A 17,469-nucleotide genomic window follows, 5' to 3' on the forward strand; every position below is an offset into this window, starting at 1 on the left:
AAAAAGGAACCTTGTCAATGATACAGTCAGTGGATACCCAAATTAAGAATCAATGATGAATTTTCAGTAGTGAAAATTGAGGTGCTGCTGTTTTGAACAAGAGTAAATGTATTCATATAACTTGAGACAATAGAAGGTCATCTTTTTTGATAAACAAAGGTCTATGGAAGACACATTGCTAGCTAGCCTCTTTCTAAAACAGTAAAATATTATTAATATTACAAAATACTGGCCCTTTCAACAAAATCTTCCATATATATTTTAAATAAGCCGGTAGTAGTTTAAAATATAATATGCAAATATGGTGACTTTTAGTTGCATTTAAAGAGTAAATTTTTAGAGAACTTGGCCTAAAATAAGAAAAAGTATTAGAGAAAGGCCAGGTTTTGTCTTACACACATACAGAAAAAAAGAAAAAAAAAAAAAAAAAAAACCACATAGGTGTAATTCCAGGACTCAGAGGAAAGACCAAATCAGAAGGTCATTAAGAGCTAACTTCTTCTGTTCCATAGATCAAGAATTTTATCCTGAGATCCATTATATTGTGGAAGAAACTTTTAAGAGAAGACATAATTCTAATTATTATTACTGGATTTTAAAAATATGTCCTTGGAAAAAATATGTCCCATGAAATAAAAGTAGATGTCAAAACCTCTCCCATGACAGATGTATATGGAAAAATGGTATTGAACATCCAGGGCTAGGAAGAGAGAGAATCAGTATTTCCCATTAGTGGCAGGTATAGAGTCTGTAATTTTTCTCATGGTATATTATTGAAAGGATATATGGGGGAGGTCACCTGCGTTGCTCAGTTGGTTAGGCATCTGACTCTTGGTTTCAGCGTAGGTCTTGAGCTTAGGGTCGTGAGTCCAAGTCCCACACTGGACTCCATGCTGGATATGGAGTCTACTTTAAAAAAATAAATAAATAAAAGAGATATATGGGAAAACACTGAGTCATTATGCTTTCATTGCAGGTGAAAATAAAATTGCAACCCTAAACTACTTATCTCTCATCCTAGTTAAAATAGGATTGCCCCTGGAGTTTCATTTTAAAGGACTAGAAGTTGACAGATCAGAGGACAAGTTGAGAAATTCTTCTTGACTCTAATAGTGCAATGAGCTACAATACAATATTAAAGAAGTACCAAGAGACAGACCAGTTTGAGTTGGTTCTCTCCATTCAATTGTTAGCAATATATAAAAAATTATACCTGCACCACAATCTGCTACAGTAGATACAAAATCAAATAGATACATCTACTTGAAGAAAAAAAAAAGACCGTTAATGGTGACACCATTAAATTGCAATGTACTCTTCTATAATTCCATTAATTTTCCTTAAATTTGCAAAAGTGTAATTTAACTCTCCTTAAATTTATAATTTTAATAAATATTAAAAACTTTTTAAGTGAAAAAATAAAATTTGTCAATTTTCTCAAGGTTGTCACAGTTTTTTTTAAGGAAACACAAAAGGGAAAGTTATTTAAAATAAAGAACAGAATTTAAATAACATACCTATCTAAATCCGCAAATATCTAGACCTGCATATATTTTATATAATGAATTGATTTTTACCCTAGGTTTTCCTTGTTTTAATTCATTCCACGTTCCTTCTCCATCACTTGATTTAAGTGCCCAGAGTTTTACTGTTTTTATAGAAAAGATCTCTTGACACTATGCCTTTGACTGAATGACATGCAGAGCACACACCCACAAGAAAAATTTTTTTAAAAGGATGTCAAAGAACATGACATGATAACATCAAACAAAGTTTAATATCCTTTTGATAATTTCAAAATTCAAACTCCACAAAATTTGCTTTGCCTCTGACAGTTTAACCTTGTGAACTACAGCATGTTCCTTTTTTTAATTATGGAAATTTTCAAACATACACAGATGTGAAAAAAATATAATGAATACACATTTTATCTACCACTTACCCTAACAATAACATTTATTAAAGTTATATGCCCTTATTAAAGAAACTGAACTTTGAACCACAAATATATACTGTATATTACTTCATACATTATAATTTAGAATTAAACTGGACCCCATAAACCTAAGAGCTTAATATATTTCCCTTTCATTAAACTACTGAGTTTGGGGATCCCTGGGTGGCTCAGCAGTTTAGTGCCTGCCTTTCTTTCGCCCAGGGTGTGATCCTGGAGTCCCAGGATCAAGTTCCGCATTGGGCTCCCTGCATGGAGCCTGCTTCTCCCTCTTCCTGCATCTCTGCCTCTCTCTTTCTCTGTGTCTCTCATGAATAAATAAATAAAATCTTTAAAAAAATAAATTACTGAGGGATCTAGTTAAACCTAAAATTTTATGTATGTAGGTACATACATAGTTACATATAATATAATATTTATAAATGAGATATCTATATATCCTCTACCCTCTTTTTTTTTAGTATTTCAAGTTTCTATTTAAATTCTAGTTAGTTAATATATGGTGTAATATTAGTTTCAGGAGTAGAATTTAGTGATTCATCACTTACATATAACATCCAGTGCTCATCACAAGTGCCCTCCTTAATGCCCATCAACCATTTTGCCCATCTTTCTGCCCACCTCCCCTCCAGCAACTCTCAGTTTGTTCTCTACAGTTAAGAGTCTCTTATGAAAAAAAAAAAAAGAGTCTCTTATGATTTGCCTTCTTCTTTTTTTACCTTTCCCCTTTGCTCATCTGTTTTATTTCTTAAATTACACATGAGTGAAATCATATGGTATTTGTCTTTGACAGACTTATTTACTTAGCATAATTCACGCTAGCTCCACCTATGTCATTGTAAATCTCTACGCTCCTTTTGTTTTTTTTTTAATTAAAAAAATTTTGTTTGAAGTAGGCTCCATACCCAGCAGAGCCCAATGTGGGGCTCAAAACCACGACCCTGAAATCAACACCTGAGCTGAGATCGAGTCCAGTGTTTAACCAACTGAGCCACCCATGTGCCCCCTACCCATTTTTTCCCTCTACTCTCTTTTTTAAAGAATGAAATACTTTGTGGGTTCTGACTTCAACTGGAAAATGTAATACTGGAATTCTAGTTCTGGGTCTACTATAGCAAACCAGATAAACCCATGCAAGTCACTTTTTACATCTTCTGGCATCAGTGTCCTCCTTTCATGGGTTGAGGTTAAACTCATCTTCAGCTGTAGGATGTCTTCTCTCCCTTTTTTAAAAAATAGATTTTATTTATTTGACAGAGAAAGAGAGAGCACAAGCAGGAGGAGTGGCAGGCAGAGGGAGAGGGAAAAGCAGGCTCCTTGATGAGCAGGGAGCCCAATTACTGCTCATACTGCTCGGATCATGACCCGAGCCAAAGGCAGACCCTTAACTGACTGAGCCACCCACCCCAGGTGCCCCTAAGATGTTTTCTCAAAAGAGTACATTATAGTTGTATGCATACCAAGTTTATAATTATTATTTGAGCTCCTGCTCTAATTTATGCAACTTCATCACAAAATTTGCATTTTTCTTTTGTTAAAGTTGCAAATTAATTGTTCAAATGTGCAGAACATATGCAAAACTAAAGGAAAAACAACTGACAACCAGGAAATACATTGTATACGACATCTTAAACATTTTTTTAAGATTTTTATTTATTTGTTTGAGAGAAAGAGAGAGAGACAGCTCAAGTGCATGAGGGGGAAGGAGTAGAAGGAGAGGGAGAAGCAGGCTCCCCACTGAGCAGGGAGTCAGATGTGGGGTTGGATCCCAGAACCCTGAGATCAAGACCTGAGCCAAAGGCAGATGCCTAACCAACTGAGCTACCAGACACCCCAAATTAAACTTTTTTAAAAGATTTATTTATTTATTCATTCATGATAGAGAGAGAGAGAGAGAGAGAGAGAGAGGCAGAAGACACAGGCAGAGGAAGAAGCAGGCTCCATGCCGGGAGCCCCACACGGGACTCGATCCCAGGACTCCAGGATTGCGCCCTGGGCCAAAGGCAGGCGCTAAACCGCTGAGCCACCCAGGGATCCCCTAAACTTTTTTTTAATTAAATATTTTTTGAAAATTATTTCAGTATGTCATGAGGAGAATTCTTCAAGAATGTAGTAGAACTTTTTGCAAACTCTTCCATCAGTAGTATGAGACTGCAAAAAAACATACACAAATGAATAAGCCAAAAGAAAACATTGAGTATTCCCTAACGACAGTAAAGAACATTATCCCCAGATTAAAAGGAAAGTCTTCAATTTTGAAGACTCCATTAGAGCTCAGAAATGAATTTGTATTCATGATCTATGTTCCACTACCCACAGATATAGTGGCTTAAAGCAACATGACTTTATTAGCTAACAGTTCTGTAGGTGGGAAGACTGACACGGATCTTACAGGGCTAAAATCAAGGTGTTCACATGGCTGCTTCCTTTCCGTCAGCTCTACGGGAGATTCCATTTCCTGCTTATTCGAGTGTGGGCAGAATTCAGTTCTAGATGAATGTAGGACTGAAGACTTGGTGTCCTGGCTGTCAACATCTGGGTCACACTTAGGTCCTAGCGATCTCTCCCCAGTGCCTGCACATAAAGCACAACACCTCTGAACCAGCAGTGGGTATCAAATTCTTCTCACTTGGCCATCTCTCTCTTACACAGCCAGGAAAAATTCTCTGACTTTAAAGGCATGTGTGATAAGATTGGGCACACATGGATAATCTAGTAAAATCTCCCTATCTCAAGGTCAATAACCTGATTCACACCTGCAATGTCAGGTACAATATTCACAGGCTGGGGATCAGGACATGGATATCTTTGGGGGGGGGGGGCATTATTCCACCTACCACAGAAATGTATCTTTAAAAAGAGCAGTAATTGGTCTGCTCCTCAAATTCCAAACTCAGGAATAGCACCCTGCATTGCACACAAAACCTAAAATGGCTACTCATATTATTGGGCTTCCAAAGATTAAAAAGATAAAATTGGGAAAATTTCTGACTTCATGGAGATACTGCCACTTATTCATTGGTCTATTTACTTGTTCATGTATTCATCCATCTATTAAATGTTTATTATGTTCCAGGCACTACACCAGGTGTTAAGGAAACACCTATAAATAAAACAGACACCATGCCAACTGCCATGGAACTTATGTCTAGAAGTTGGTACACACATTATACACTATATAAGTTTAAGTACTGTGAGTATGTGCTATGAATGAAAACATCCTAAGGCCTGTTATTGAGGGAACTACCATAGCACATGGTATCAAGAAAAGTGTCCCTAAGGAAGCAGCATTAAGTTAAGAAATGAAAGATTAGGAGTTTGCCTGAAAGGGTGGTGAAACTGAGGATAAAAAGAAGTTATGCAAGGCAGAGAGAACAGCATGTGAACAGGTTCTTAGTTATAAGGAGCATTCTCTATTTCAGGAATAAATAAAGGACAAGAGAGAGAATACAAAGACCAAGACTTCCTTAATATTTTCAGAGTCTAGGTTAGAGTATCAATGCAGACCCCTAACCAGCCCTTCTCCCTACCCCAGATCCATCATGCCCTTTAGAGTTTTCACACACACACCCACCCCAGTCTTCACATCCAAGTTCTATCCGTCCTTCCCAAACATTCATGTTTAAGGATCAGAAGACTTAATATTATTAAATGGCAATGCTCCCAAATTTGATCTTCAGATTCAACACAATTGCTAACAAAATGCCAGCTATTGACATTTTTGCAGAAATCAACAAATTGATCTTAAAGTTCATATGGGAATCCAAGGGACCCAGAATAGCCAAAATAACCTAGAAAAAATAATGCAGTTGAAGGACTCACACATCCAGATTTCACAATTTACTAGAAAGCTGTAGTTATCAAGCCACTGTGCTACTGCCATAAAAACTACAGATCAATAGAAAAGATTTTAGGTCCAGAAACAAACTGTCACACTTATGACCAACAAATTTTTGACGAGAGTACCAAGACTATCCAATGGGAAAGAATCATCTTTTAAACAAATGATCAAATGATGTTGGAACAACTAGATATCCACATACAAAAAGAGAGGGGCGGAGACAGAGAGAGAGAGAGAGAGAGAGAATTTGGATATCTTACTCATATCATATACAAAAATAACTCAAAATAAAATAAATGTGAAAATAAAATAAATGTGAGAGCTAAAACATTTAAACTTTTAGAAGAAAATACAAGAGTAACTATATCTTCAGACTAGGTGGTGATTTTAAGATGACTCAAAAACACAACAAAGAAAAAGGTAGATAAACTGGATTTCACCAAAATTAAAAACTTTGTTCAAGGAACACATCAAGAAAGTGAAAAACAATCCACAGATGGGAGATAATATTTGCAAATCATGTATCTGATAAGGGACTTGCATTCAGAATACATGAAAAACCTTTACAAGTCAACAAGGAAAAGATAAATATACCAATTAAAAATAGGCAAAGGATTAGAACAGACATTTGTCCACAGATCATATACAATAGCTAATAAGTGCATGAAAATATGTGCCATCGTCATTAGCTATCAGAGATATGCAAATAAAAACCAGGAGACCTCACTTCATATCTGCTACACGAACTCTGATCAAAAAGATAAAAGTTTTCGGTAAGGATGTAGAGAGATGAGAAATTTCACACACTGATGGCAGGCTTGAAAACAGTTTGGCAGTTCCTCAAATGGCTAAACACGAAGCACCACAGGGCCAAGCACTTCCTCCTAACTAAGAGAAATAAAGGCAAAACACACACACAAGAACTTACACGCAAATGCTGAGAGTGGCATTATTCATAACAGCCCAAACATGTTAACAACCCATCTACTTATTATAAGATAATAAAATTTGGCTTATGTATATAGTAAAATATTATTTGGTAATAAAAAGTGAAAAGTCAAGAAGTGTTGATCTTTATATACTACAAATGGTTGAAGCTCAAAACATCCTCAGTGGAAGAAGTCAGTCAAAGACAACATATTGTATTATTCCATTTATATGAAACATCCATAACAGGCAAATTTTAGATCTAGAAATATGTTCTTTTTTGGGATGTGTGAGATAAGGGCACAGGGCTTATTTTTTTTTAAGGTTTTTATTTATTTATTCATGAGAGACACAGAGAGAGAGGTAGAGGGAGAAGCAGGCTCCATGCAGGGAGCCCAACGTGGGACTCGATCCTAGGTCTCCAGGATCACACCCTGAGCTGAAGGCAGACGCTCAACCGCTGAGCCACCCAGGAATCCCCAGGGTTTCTTTTTTGTAATGGAACAGGGTTAATTTTTTGATTGATGAAAAAGTCCTAAAATTAGATCATGATGATAGTCATCCAGTTGTAAATATACTAAAATTAGTATAAAAATTAATTGCATTGTACACTTTAAATAAGGTTGATTTCCATGGTATGTAAACTATATCTAATGAAAACTATTTGGAAAAATGTCTATTAGAGATGTGTGTCCAGCACCCTGGCTGTTTTCTATGTTGTTTCAAACATACATTCCTTTATTGCTTTTAATCTTAATATGTTTACAAGGACAAATGTTAAATAGAAACTATCATAATGGCTATACTTATTTCATGCCTCATTTTAAAGAAAAGTTTCTAACACTTCATCATTAAGTAGTATGTTTGCTCTAGATTTTAGGAGATACTCAACTCATATCTCATGTCCTCCGTAAAGAGTTTTCAGACCACTCCAGTCTTGAATCATGTCTTCCTCTTTGAGTGCCTTTGGTATTTATTGTCTGCCTTATGGATGTAAAGATAATAATCTTTTCTGTTCTGATACTGCTTAACACAAAACAACCTTCGAAAAGTAAACTGAATGCCCATAAAACTTCCCAGACCAGACCCCAGCAGCATAGAATGAGCTGCTTAACCTTTAAATACCCACACCAGTCATTTAGCATATAGTACTGAACAGATTCAAAACAGCTTTTGTGTAATTATTAAGTAAGTTTTATGCATCTTTTATGACTAGATCTTATTTCTCTGGTTAAGATCCTGGTGGGCACAGACTGTGTTTATTTGTAGTTCCACGAAGTCCTCGATAAATATTGGTAAAATTGATGTAATACAGTCATTTTAAACACCTGTACTATCATTACCACCCCAGTGTTTTATATTGTATCCATCACTTCCATTTCTCCATAGGACACACATGATTTTCAGAGATGAAGGAATATAAATTGAGAGCATTGATTTAATCAGTGTGAGCCTAAGCTGGGAGATACTGCTGGACTTATCAATTAGCACAACCTCAAAATCAGCAACAAAATCATTTTGTAGATGAGGCCCTGCAGAATGCCAGTCCATCTGGAAAGGAGGCACATCCTTATTTACCTTTTATGCTTTTTTTTTTAATTTCACCATTCTGTTTTAATGGTCAACTGCTTCAGCTCCAATTCTGTGCAACCATAGAATCAAAGCAATTTTAAGAAGCTATTCTTGGGACCCCTGAGCGGCTCAGCGGTTTAGCGCCTGCCTTCCACCCAGGGCATGATCTTGGAGTCCCGGGATCGAACTCCGCATCGGGCTCCCTGTGTGAAGCCTGCTTCTTCCTCTGCCTGTGTCTCTCCCTCTCTCTTTCTCTGTGTCTTTCATGAATAAATAAACGAAATCTTAGAGGAAAAAAAGAAGCTATTCTTGAGGCAATTCAGGCCTATACTCACATTTTGAGGGTGAACAAAGACAAGAATAAATCATTCACCAAGTTCTTGTAGTGACCTGATATTAGTACAGTAGGTAAGCCTTCCTAATTGTGTTCTATTGATTGGGCAACTAAACTACTATCTACTTGTTTTGCTTTCCTGTTCTCATTCAAGATTTTCATTTAATGAACTGGTTGGTGAGATATGAATTGTTGCCATTCCTTGGGCCACAGAGTTAAACATATCCAGCCTTTATCAATAAGAATTATAGAGTCAGATTTTTAAAGTCTGCCAGTATCACCATAAAAATGTGAATAACATCCTTAGATCAAATAGTACATAAAAGAAACTTTAGCAATAAAAATTAATAGTGTATCCATTTACTGCCTTATGGTCTGCTGCTTATTGAATTAGTCCAGTTGCTGAGGATAAAATCATAAAGCTTACTAAAGAAAAATAACATAAAAATGTATTTGTTTATGATCTTTCAGTACCAAGAGAGGAATCAAATCTGTGATTTGAAAACCATTTTTCAAAAACATAACAGAATACAGAATAAAAAGCAATTTACCTTTACTCAGTAGGGTATGTTAAGACTGCAGGAATAAAGTGAAGAAACTCTCCACTATGTGCAGTTTTTCAAGGTGAAATAAAATCCTTGTCAAATCCCAGCAGTGAAAGGAAATGAGGAACGATGATTAATAACACTGTTGGCAGGACAAAATAAACCTTGAAATCTAAACAATCTTCCATCACACCAAAAGCACATGAATCTATTATCTCTTTGCATTTTAATTGTTGATTATTTCTTAAGTACTATTGAACTCTGTTTAAATGTGTGCAAATATTTTTCAGCATTAAAGGAAAATTATGGAAATTATTAGTGAGCCATATAAATACCTGATAGCTCTTATTGCTTTAAAGTATATATAAATCCTTTAGCTTCTCAGGTAGACACTTAGCAATTCCTGTATCAACATTGCTTACACACTGTGTCTGACATAGTTATAGGTGTGAGTAAAGTGTCCAGCTACATAAATTTCATTGCTATTTGGAATGCCCTAGAATAGGGTTCTGGACCATTACTTAGGATTACCAAGCCTATCCCTAAACAAACAACCAAACACAATCACAGATATCCTCTCCTTGAATTTTTCACCTAATTAACAACTCTTAGAAATTATTTTTCTTTTTTATCTTGGATTCATAGGTTTTTATCATAAATTCTGTCCTCTCTGAAATAGGATACTTCCATTCCATTGGGGATTGCTCAAATGTGAACACTGATTTTTCCTAATAAGAAAATAATAGTACTATTAAAGGAGAACTCTCATCCTATCAAATTATACGAACTAGCTGTTGTTAAAAAATGTATCCCCAAATGAACCAAACAATTTAGATTATTTTGTTTTTCACACACCATTACTGGAAAGGCGAATGTATTGGCAGGACACTCTCATCCATGTAATAATTCAGAGACCCAGGCTCACAGCAGCTCTGTATCTTCAAGGTCACCACTGATTGTCTCCCTGCGGGGTAGCCTGAAGGGTAATAAAACCAGGAATGGAAATGGTATGCAATACTTCCTCTCACATTACACTGGCTCAAATTCAGTCACAAAGCTACAAATACCTCCAAGGGAGGCTGAGAAATAAAATTTTACTATGTACCCGGAACACAAACACAATTTTTCATGAACACTAGTTGCTTCTCTCATAGTTACATAACTTAAACATTTGGTATATATATATATATACCAAATGTGTATATATATATATATATATATATATATATATATTTAAGATTTTATTTATTTATTCATGAGAGACACAGAGAGAGAGGCAGAGACACAGTCAGAGAGAGAAGCAGGCTCCCTGCAGGGAGACCGATGTGGGACTTGACCCTAGGACCCTGGGATCACACCCTGAGCCAAAGGCAGATGTTCAACCAACTAAGCCACCCAGATGCCCCAACATTTGATATTTTTTTAAGATTTTACTTATTTATCTGAGAAAGAGAGAGAGAGAGCACGAGTGGGTTGGGGAGAGGCAGAAGAAGAAGTAGACTCTGCTGAGCAGGGAGCCCAACTTGGAACTCGATCCCAGGACCCTGGGATCATGACCTGAGCTGAAGGCAGATTCTTAACCCAAGTGCTCTGATATTTTTTTAATTTGGTGAAAAATGTTTATAGTTCATTAAAATTTAGCCAATTAGGTCATTTATAAATTAGTTATAAATTCAGAATACTTTATGTGATGTAACATTTTATGATGCATTATATCCATTTTTTAGAGAAGAAAATTCAGGCTCAACAGAGTCTTATGACTTAATCTAAGGTCACAAGTTTATCTCAACTAACTTTTCTACCAGAAGATTTCAGCATCCTCATTGAAATATCAAGAACACTAATAAAGTAGTGCCTCATTTGAATAAAATATCTCATGCTAACTTAAGTCAAAACTTATCAGAGAGATAATAAATATTACAGAAATTGAGAAAATGTGTGAGGAAGTAACCAGTATTTCAGATACATAACAGGTACTCAATTACATGTTTTAATATTATTCTGACATTTTAACAAAGATAAATCCAGGCCCACATGGTTTCAATGGTGAGTTCTTCCAAACATTTAAGGGAGAAATAATACCAATTATATAAATATCTTCCCAAAAATATGAAAATAGATCACTTGCCATCTCATTTTGTGGGGCCAGCATTACATCAATACTAAAAGCAGACAAAGACATTACAAGAAAAGACTGCAGACCAACATCCCTCATGAATATAGACACAAAAATTATCAACCACATACAACAAATTAAATACAGAAACACATAAAAAATATGTTAAAAACCAAGTGGTTGTATCCTGGAAAGGCAAGGCTGGTTCAACATTCAAAAATCAATCAACTCAATTCATCATATAAACAGGCTAAAAAAGAAAAACTGTAAGATTTTTTTCAAAAGATGCAGAAAAAGCATTTTACAAATTCCACATCCATTCCTAGTTAAAAAAAAAAAACCTAATAAATAGCATGTTTCTAAACCACTTGTAGTAAATATCATAATTAATGGTAAAAGACTAAATGTTTTCCACCAAACTAGGGACAAGTAAGAACGTCCACTTGCTCCTACTCAACATCATATCAATAAGGAAGGAAAAGTTATAGGCATATAGATTAGAATGGAAAAAATAAAACTATTGCTATTTATAAACATGATTATCTACTTAGAAAGTCCTTAGGGAATCTAAAAAAAGATTTAGGTGGAGAAGTCCTAGAATTATCAGAGTTACAAAGTCACATATTATACGGTCAATATATAAAATGCAATTATTTTTCAATATACTAGCAATATACAATTAGAAATTGAGGTTTAAAAAGCAATATTACTTACAATAGCACTAAACAATGAAATATGTACTTGTAAATTTAGCAAAATATGTGCAGGATATGCATGCTGGAAACACAAAACACTGATAAAAGAAATCAAAGGGAATCTAAATTAATTAAGAGAAATAACAAAGCTGGAAGTATCATAATTCGAAATTTCAAGATATACTACAAAGCTGTAGTAGTAATCAAAACAGTATGATACTGGCACAAAAATGGACACATAAATCATTGGAACACAAAAGAGACCACTCTTATATGGTCAATTAACCTACAACAAAGGGGGCAAGAATGTACAATGGGGAAAGTCAGTCTCTTCAATAAATGTTGCTGGGAAAACTGGACAGCTACATGCAAAAGAATGAAAGTGGACCAATTTCCAACACCACACACAAGAATAAATGCAAAATGGATTAAAGACCTAAATGTGAAACCCGAAGCCATAAAAATCCTAGAAGAGAACACAGGGCAGTAATTTCTCTGACATTGGCCACAGTGACATTTTTCTAGATATGTCTCCTAAGGCAAGGGAAACAAAAGCAAAAATTATCTACTGGGACTATATCAAAGTAAAAAGCTTTTGCACATTGGGGGCACCATCAACAACAAAAAAAATGCATTCTAATGAACAGGAGAAAGTATTTGCAAATGATATATCTGATAAGGGATTAATATCTAAAATATAAAGAATGTATACAACTCAACACCAAGAAAACTACCAATCTGACTAAAAAATGGACAGAGGATCCAAATAGACATTTTCCCGCAGAAGACATACAAATAGCTAGAAACAAATGAAAAGATACTCAACATGAGTAATCATCAGGGAAATGCAAATCAAAATCACAATCAGATATCACCCCACATCAGTCAGAATGGCCAAAATCAAAAAGACAAGAAATAACAAGTATTGGCAAGGATGTAAAAAAAAAGAAATTTCATGTATCACTGGTGGGAATGTAAATTGATACAGCCACTGTGGAAAGCAACATGAAGGTTCCTCAAAAATTAAAAACAAAAATACCATATGATCCAATAATTCCATTACTGAGTATTTACCCAAATAAAATGAAAACTCTAATACAAAAAGATATATGCACCCCTAAACTTACTGCAGCATTATTTACAGTAGCTAAGATATAGAAGCAGCCCAAGTGTCCATCAATGCACAAATGGATAAGGAAAATGTGATGTACACACACACACACAAATATATTCCACAGCTATAAAAAAGGATGATATCATGCCATTTTCAACAACATGGATTAACCTAGAGGGTATTATATGCTAAGTGAAATAAGTCAAACTGAGAAAGGAAAATATCATATGATTTCACTCATTTGTGGGATCTAAAAAACAAGACAAATGAATAAACAAACAAAAAGCAGAATCAGACCTGTAAGTATAGAAAATAAACTAATAGTTGCCAGAAGAAAAGGGTTGAGGGAACGGCCAAAATGAATAATGGGAGTGGGAGATACGGACTTCCAGTTATGGAATGAATAAGTAAATCATGGGAATAGAAAGCACAATATAGTCATGGGAATACAGTCAATGATACTGTAATAGTGTTCTATAGTGACAGATGGTAGCTACACTTAACGGTGAGCACAGCATAATGTATAAAGAAGTTGAATCACTATGTTGTACATCTGAAATTAAGGTAACAATTGGTATCAACTGTACTAAAAAAAATCTAAATATAAATGTGTTCATGGGTTAAAAGATTTTATATTATAAAGACATCAAAATACTCTAAGTAAATAATAAATTCAATGCAATCCCAATAAAAAACCCTCACCATGATTTTTTTGTCACAAACTAATTCTAAAATTTATTTATTTATTTATTTATTGAACATGAGCAGTGGGAGAGGCAGAGGAAGACGGAAAGAAGAATCATAACCAGAGTCTGTCCTAAGCGTGGAGCCCAAAGTGAGGCTCGATCTCATGACCTTGAGATCATGACCTGAGCTGAAAACAAGAGTTAGATGCTTAACCAACTGAGCCACCAGGTGCCCATAATTTAAAAATTTATATGTAAATTACAAAGTAATTAGAATTGCCAAAACAATCTGGAAGAAGACAACAAAGTTGGAGGACTCTCAATATCTAATTTCAAGGTTTAATATAAAGCTACATTAATTTTTTTTTATTTTTTAAAAGATTTATTTATTTATTTATTCATGAGAGACAGTGAGAGAGAGAAGCAGAAATATAGGCTGAGGGAGAAGCAGGCTCCCTGCAAGGAGCCTGATGTGGGATCATGCCCTGGGTCAAAGGCAGATGATCAAAGCATAGAATGTACATACATTTTAAAGCTACATTAATTTAACAGTGTAGTATTAGAGAAAATAGTAACACATAGAACAATGGAACAAAGTCCAGAAGTGGATCAACACACATATGGCTAATTTATATTTTAGAAAGATATGAGGGTAATTCTATAGAGAAATGATAGTCTTGCAACACACAGCTCTGAAATATTTGTACATTTATCTATCTACACTTCAGCTTATAGCTTATGCCCTTTGCAAAAATTAATTCAAAATGGATCATAGACCTACATGTAAAATGTAAAACTATAAAATTTCTAGAAGAAAACATAAGAGAAAATCTGCATCATTTTATGGTAGACAAAAAGATTTTAGATCCAACACCAAAAGCATGATCCTTAAAGAAAAAATTAATAAATTATTTTTTGTTAACATGTAAAACATTTGCTCTGCCAAAGATACTCTTAAGAGAGTGAAGAGACAAGCCATACACTAGGAGGAAACATTTGCAAATCACATATTTCATAAAGGATTTATATCCAGAATATAGAAAGAATTCTCAAAACTCAATAATAGGAAATGAAATAACTCTATTTTTTTATATTTAAATTCAATAACCAACATATAGTATCTCTTTAGTTTCAGATGTAGAGTTCAGCAATTCATTATTTGCTTATAACACCCAGTGCTCATCACATCACCTGCCCTCCTTAATGCCCATCATCCAATTACCTCATTCCCCCACCCATCTCCCCTCCAGCAACCTTCAGTTTGTTTCCTATAGTTAAGAGTCTTTCTTGGTTTGTTTCTCTCTCTGATTTCTTCCCATTCGGTTTTCCCTCCCTTACCCTATGATTCTTTCTGCTCTTTCTTATATTCCACATGTGAATGAAAGCATATGATAATCGTCTTTCTCTGCTTCAGGTTTTTTATTCAGCATAATACCTTCCAGTTTCAACCACCTCAGTGTAAATGATAAGATTCCATCCTTTCTAATGGCTGAGTAATATTCCATGGTATCTTTTAAAGATATTTTTATTTTTTAAGTTATCTGTACACCCAATGTAGAGCTTGAGCTTAAAACCCCAAGTGCTCTACCAACTGAGCCAATCAGGCTGAAACAACCTAATTTTTAATAAATGAGCAAAATATTTGAATGGAAATATCTTCACCAAAGAAGACGTAGAGATGCCAAATAAGTAGACAAAAAGATCCTCAGAATCATTAGTTATTAGTAAAATGTAAATTATAACTTCAGTGAGATACTACATATAGGTGCCACTACATGTCTGTTAGACTAGCTTAAGTCAGAATAGCTGATGGAGTGGACAACTGGAATTCTCATACACTGATAGTGAGAATACAAAATGGTACAGTGACTTTAGAAAATAGTTTGGCATTTTCTTATAAAAGTAAACATACACTCACCATATGCTCTGATAATTATAATAATTATAATAATAATAATTCTAACTATTCACATCTGTATTTGTGAATTTACCCACTTGCTGAAATTTACTTATAACCCCAAATCAATACTTGTGGGACTTTTGCATCATTCAATGGCATATGCAGAACAATGAAAAACTAGACTAAGCCAACATTCATGTTCCCAGCTGAGAATGAAAAAAGCAGTTCTCTGGATTCTTGTTTTAACTTAATAAATGTCCTTTTTTTTTGGTTATTTAGTTGTGCATTTTTTTGTTTTCGGTGTTTTGTGTTGTTTTGCATTTTTGTTGGTGATTTGCTGTTTAAAGGGCATCTAAGTGTGTAATGCTTGAGTGCTATTTAGTATTTCCAAATACAAGAAAGCTATGATGTGTTTTATGGAGAAAATACATATGCTAGATCAGTTTAATTCAGCCATGAGTTACAATGCTGTTCGCTGTGAGTTCAAGATTAATGAATCAAAAATATATATTAAATAAGGTGTTTTCCAGCAGAAATCAGACATTTAACAAGGTTATGTATTGATCAGTTGACAAAACGGGCACTGTGCCCAGAGGCTCACAGGAACGTAACTCTGTGTTTCCCCTAGGAGCAATGTCTCATTACTTGCTAACTCAATGTTCAAGGTGACTTTATAGAACATTACTACCACAAATAATGAGAATTGATTGTGACATTCCTATGTATCTTCCCAAGATAAATGAACACTCAAGTTTAAACAAAACATCCATATTTAAGTTTTATAACCATTTTTTCATAATTGTCCCAAACTAGAAACTACCTTTATTACTTTTCTGTTATTATCCATAACTACCACAAAAGTAGCTATTTAAGCAACACAAATTTATATCCTACAATTTCCATAGGTCAGATGTCTAGCAGATTCAGCTTAGTTTCTGCTTAGAATCTCAGAATCTCACAGGGCTGAAGTCAAGGTGTTGATAAGGCCAAGCTCCTTTCTAGGGCTGTAGGGGAAAATACATTTCCTTGTTCATTTAAGTTGTTGGAAGAATTCAATTCATTGCAGTCGGAGGACTGAGATTCCTGGGTTGTTTTTTTTGTTGTTGTTGGTTATTAGCTGAGGACTGTTTTAAACTTCTAGAGACTACCCCATGCCTTAGCTCACATCTCCCTTCTTCTATCTTCAAAGCCAACAACAGCAAGCCAAATTCTCACACTGCATCTTTTGACTGACTCTTCTTCCTTCCTCATTTACTTTTAAGGACCTGTGATTACACTGGACTCACAAGGATAGTCTTCCCATTTTAAAGTCAGCTAATGATCAATCTTAATTCTATCTGCAATGCTCCCTTTCTGCCACTTAATATAACATAGTCATCAACTTACTATCGGGGGCAAAGATTAGGGGAGCCGAAATCCTGCCTACCACACTACCCAAATGTCCTCCAACTAGTGAATAAATAAACTATGGTATATCTGTACAGTGGAACACTGCTCAGGAATAGAAAGGAAAAAGCTATTTATACACTCCATAATATGGATGAATCTCAAAAGCATTATGCTAAGTGAAAGAAGGCAGATTCAAAGGGTTACAAACTGTATGTGTCTACTTCAATAGAAAGCTAAAAAACAGATTAGTGGTTGCCTGTGTTAGGGGTTAAGTAGAGGGTTTGACTACACAGGGGCAGCATGAGGTAGTGTTTGGAGGAAACCGCCACTTTTCCTCAGTTTCTTTTTCTATTCATAGAACCCACATTCTTTACCAAATGCCTCAGGCCAGTTCCT

At 35.0% G+C, this 17,469-nt stretch overlaps 2 long non-coding RNA genes across 5 annotated transcripts in view; one reads left to right on the forward strand and one right to left on the reverse strand.

Annotated features, from left to right (window-relative positions):
* Positions 1 to 10,152, reverse strand: part of LOC140620187 (uncharacterized) — a 37,268-nt gene extending 27,116 nt beyond the window's left edge. For 3 of the 4 annotated variants that reach the window (XR_012019952.1, XR_012019951.1, XR_012019949.1), the window contains exons 1-3: positions 10,029 to 10,152; positions 9,180 to 9,315; positions 800 to 909 (exon numbers count right to left, since the gene is read on the reverse strand). This is a non-coding gene — a long non-coding RNA (uncharacterized lncRNA). The remainder of the gene's footprint in view (positions 1 to 799; positions 910 to 9,179; positions 9,316 to 10,028) is intronic. The other variant, XR_012019950.1, reaches the window with a different exon arrangement.
* LOC140620188 (uncharacterized) overlaps positions 1 to 17,469 on the forward strand; it is an 84,056-nt gene that overhangs the window by 57,262 nt on the left and 9,325 nt on the right. The window lies entirely within an intron of this gene.

This window comes from Canis lupus, chromosome 28 (assembly GCF_048164855.1).
Source record: "Canis lupus baileyi chromosome 28, mCanLup2.hap1, whole genome shotgun sequence".
Classification (NCBI taxonomy): Eukaryota; Metazoa; Chordata; class Mammalia; order Carnivora; family Canidae; genus Canis; species Canis lupus.